The following is a 5210-nucleotide window of genomic DNA, read 5'->3' as shown; positions in this document are numbered from 1 at the left end:
CCAAGGAACACATGAAATAACTCATTAACACAAGCTATTGAGAAAAATAAACCAGTTTGTATTAATAACGAAACAAAGAAACTCTTACAACCTGGCCTTGGTGTTGTGCAAGTTCCTCCCAGGGTCCATCAAGGGTTTTCCTCTACTTTGACAAAGCTCACCCTCTCCCAAGTAGAATCAAGTGAAGACAATCTCTCCTCACAAAGGCTCTAATGGAAGACCTAAATCCTGCAGCATTTACCCAAAGAAAATGTATAGCTCCAACCTCTCCTCCTTCTGGCTCAATGCCTTTATTTATAGTGCTGTAAAGAGGTTATTCAGGTCCACTATCAATGGGATCATCCCCCTCTATGGGTGGGATAGCTCCCTTATTGATGGGATAAGTTCCCCCTTAATAGAGATACATGAACCAACTGGAGGCGCATCCATTTCATCAAACCGACCTCTAGAATGTTCTAGAAGTAACCACAAGTAACTTTTTCAAGATAAAACTCGCGCATTTTGCCTTTTACAGAGGGACGCACCTGTCCCTTAACATACAGAGCGTCCATGGACGCAGATTTTGTGAACATGGTCAGCGTCCCCGCAGGTAAGGCTAGAGAGAACCTGCGACCCCAGAGATAAACATAGTTTTTACAAGACTTTCTCTCTTCTTTGAGTTTGAGATGGATAACAGAGGCATGAGACTTGCCTAAGAGGGTAGCATGACTGTTGATTTGAGCCATACTAACTGTAAGTAGTCAAGATGACATTTTTTAGTGTAACAAGTCTGATTCTTCCTCCTTTAGCTCAAACTCTATCTTTTCAGGTTCCTTTGGTTGGACTTCATGTTTAATCACATTTTTCACTTCTCTGAACACCACATCTCGGCTGTACACAACCTTCCTTGTTACTAGGTTCAAAAGCTTATAACTCTTTAAACCATCTGTATACCCAATAAAGATGCACTTTTCAGATTTACTATCCAACTTGGTTTGTTTCTCCTTTGGAACATGTACATATGCATCACATCCAAATACCCTCAGATGTGAAAGAGAGGGTTTCTTACCAATCCATACCTATTGTGGAGTTTTATCCTCCAACGCTGATGAAGGTGATCTGCTGACCAGGTAACATGTTGTCTCCATCGCCTTCGCCTAGAATTCCTGTCATAACCTGGCACCACTAAGCATGTTTCTTGCCCTTTCCATCAACGTCTTGTTCATTCTTTCTGCAACTCCATTTTGCTGAGGTGTATATGGAGTAGTCTTCTGTCATGCTATACCAAAATTCTTACAGAATTATTCAAATTCCTTACTACAAAACTCTCCACCATTATCTCTCCTCAACACCTTTATCTTCTTCTCTGTCTAGTTTTCCACTAGAGCCTTAAATTCTTTAAACTTGTCAAAGACTTCAAATTTTTTCTTAAGGAAATATATCCATGTATTCCTTGAGAAGTCATCTATAAATGATACATAGTACATAGACTTACCCAGTGATGGAACCTTCACAAGTCCAAACACATCACTATGCACAAGCTCTAATATATGTTTTGCCCTCTTACCACCAGAGGGGAAACTCACTCGATTCTGTGTCCCTTATACACAATTTTCATAGAAATCAAAATCCAAAGAGCTATTACTCATACCTTCTACCATACCTTTACCATGAAGTATTCAAAGGCCCTTCTCTCCAATATGTCCAAGCCTTTGATGCTACAACATGGTATTCTCTCTAGAGACCACTAGATTTTCTGCTCCACTTTCAGGAACCGCAAAACTGTTGCACCCATCAACAACCATGCTACCTTGTAGCTTGTACAATGTTCCAATCGAAACTCCCCACCTCAATACAAGTGCTCCCCGAACCATCTTGAGGTATCCTTCTCGAACACTATTTTTACACCTTCATCATCCAAATTTCTTACAGAAATCAGATTTCTGGCCAACACAGGAATATGTATAACACTCGGAAGTGTTCTAACCCTTCCACCTTGCAACTTTAGCTTTACTTTTCCACGACCAACAATTCTAGCCTTCCTGTCATCCCCCAAGAAGACATCACCACCATCATATTTCTCATACTCGCAGAACCACTCTCTATGGGGAGTGAAGTCAAAGGATGCACCCGAGTCAATCAACCATGCCTCATGATCTACATATGTACTTGAAGAAGCCAAGTACACATCCCCACCTTCATCTGGGGTGGTTTTCTCCTCTACAGAAGGAGCATCATCAGATCCATTTCCTTTATCAGGAGCTTTAGATTTACAGTCCCTTTTGTAGTGCCTTTCCTTTCTGCATTTCCAGCACACCACTTTACCAGGTTTTCCTAGAGATTTAGATCTCCCACTTGATGACTTATTTTTATTTCTGTTTTGGGACCATCCTCGTATAGACAAGGCATCACCATTCTGGCTCTCCATATTTTTCCATCTCATCTCCTCCGTCAACAAGGATGACACTATTTCATCAAACTGCAAGGCAGTTGCATTGCTACCTATTGCAATAACCTGACTATCCCACAAATCTGGTAGAGAACAAAACAAATTGATGCACTTATCTTCATGTGAAATTTTAATATCAACAGATTATAACTGACTTACCACAGTATTAAATGCGTTCATATGCTCTGTTACTGAGTCTCCATCTTTCATCCTCAGGTTATACAGTTTTTTCCACAAGTACAGTTTATTCACCAGAGACTTAGATTGGTACAAAGTCCCTAACTTGTCCCACAAAGCCTTTGTCATAGCTTCCCCTGATACATTCAACAATACTAAATCTGAGACACACAATCATATTGTGCTCTTTTCCTTCTGATCCAACTTCTTCAATTATTCATTGTACACTCCCGTTGGTTTAGTATCTGGATCTACCGCGATTCACTGATCTTTATCCACCAACAGATTCTCCATCTTGAGTTTCCACAACTCAAAACTCTGACCATTAAATTTCTTGATCTCTATATTTCCACTGCTCGCCATCTTCTTTCACCAACAGAATCGATCTCGCAGATCTCCCACTGAATAGGGTCTACAACAAGCCCAAGCGAAACCCCTCAGCAATAAAGGCGTCCCCTTGAAGCCAAAACAACTCCGATACCAAATGTAGATTTTAACCCCGTACATAAATTACCTGCATATGAATTCTAAACACAGAAAATAAACAATGCGAGAGCATAACACATAAAACACATATACATAGAGATTTTTCCCTAGATCCCAAAACTAGGACTACCAGCTTGACTTTTTTCATTATGTTCCTTTCAATGTTACAATACATATTTATACATGTCGAAGCATCCAATACCATGGACCAAAAGCCATCGCATCCAAAAACATGTGTGAAAATCATGCACAAAACCATAGGTGCGTCTGCCCAACCTAACATAGGGTCCAAAACCAAAATTTTCCGAGGCACTGCCCTGGACCCCATAGAGTGGGGTTAGTTGCACTCCTCAAACCCCTTGTGACCTCCCGCTATGCAATGAACAGGGGGATTCGCCCCCCTTCTAACCCCCGGTTAACTACGTGGGCTAGTTGTGGAAAGAATATAACACAACCCAACGCATATGAGCCTACCTGAGTTAACAGATCTCAAAAAGCAGCTACAAGAACTGCTTGATAAAGGTTACATGCGCCCCAGTGTGTCCCCTTGGGGAGATCCTATACTATTCATATGAAAAAAGGACGAAAATTTAAGATTATGTATTGATTATTAGCAGTTGAATAAGCCTAAAAATAAATACCCTTTACCATGAATTGATGATTTATTTGATCAAGTTCGAGGAGCAAGTGTGTTATCCAAAATTGATCTCAGATCTGGCTATCATCAAATAAGGATTAAGGAAGAAGATATTTGTAAAATTTCTTTTCAAACTCGTTATGTTCATTACAAGTTTGTGGTGTTACCTTTCAACCTTACAAATGCCCCAGCCACTTTTATGAGTCTAATGCATGGTATTTTTCAATCATACTTAGATAATTTTGTGCTGAATTTTATTGACGATACATTGATTTACTCCAAGAATCAGGTGGAACATGAAAATCACTTGAGAATTGTGTTGTAGACCCTACGGGACAATCAGTTGTACACTAAGTATAGCAAGTGTGACTTTTTCAAAAGTTAGATACAATATCTTGGTCATGTCATATCAGAAGAGGGTATAGCGTGGATCGGGAGAAGATTAAGACCATTATGGAGTGGGCCACCCTGAAGAATGTTGTTGATATTAAATCCTTCTTGAGCCTAGCCAGTTACTACCATCATTTCATTGAAGGATTCTAAAAATTTTCCTTTCCCATGACCTCGTTACAAAAGAAAGGGCGAACTTTCCAGTGGACAGTTGAATGCCAACAAAGATTTGAAAATTTAAAAAATTTACTTACTACAACACTTGTACTAAAGGTGACAGACCCAAATAATTTTTTTTTGTTTGCACGGATGCAAGTAAGGAAGTCATTGGTGGAGTATTAACTCCAGAAGGGAAAGTTACAGCTTATGAATCCCACAAATTGAAGGAATATGAGCATCGATACTCCGCTAGTGATCTTGAATTAACAACAATAGTGCCACAAGGACTTCACTGCGGGAGCAATATCATACCACGTGTTCATATTGGGGGATATATATTGAGGAAAAAATGAAATAATATATTGGGGGATATATAGCGGGTAAATGGATTTTATATTGGAAAATATAAAATATGTAGCTTAAAATTAATGAAAAATGATAAAGGGGTATACAAAATGTTAATGAAAAATGGATACCTTCAATATCTAGTGAAAGTAGGAGTTTTTTAAATTGGGAAGCTGTATTGGGTTCATATTGGTATGGGGTTAAATAATGTGTTTTTTAGAGGGATTTTCCATTATGTAGTCAAATTAAGGGTATTGTTTAATCTGTCACGAATGCACGTGATATGTCAGAGGTTCATTGAGTTGATCCCCATTGAGTAGTGAATGTGCTTAAAATGTGACAACACTACTTACTGGGAAAGAAATTTCTGCTATTGATAGATCATAGTAGTCTTACAAATTTCTTTAACCAATCTAGCTTAAACACTTGTGAACCCATGTGGAAAACCTTCTTGAGAAAATTTGACTTTGAAATGAAGCACCTTAAGGGGAAATAAAATCGGGTTGCTGATGCGTTAAGCAGAAAATTGCATTGTATCTACGAGGTGAAATTTAGTCAAGTGAAATCAAATCTCCCTAATATAATAAA

This window comes from Pinus tabuliformis, chromosome 7 (assembly GCF_031772625.1).
Source record: "Pinus tabuliformis cultivar Carrire ecotype Pingquan chromosome 7, CPIR1, whole genome shotgun sequence".
Taxonomy (NCBI): domain Eukaryota; kingdom Viridiplantae; phylum Streptophyta; class Pinopsida; order Pinales; family Pinaceae; genus Pinus; species Pinus tabuliformis.
This window is presented reverse-complemented; position numbering follows the sequence as displayed.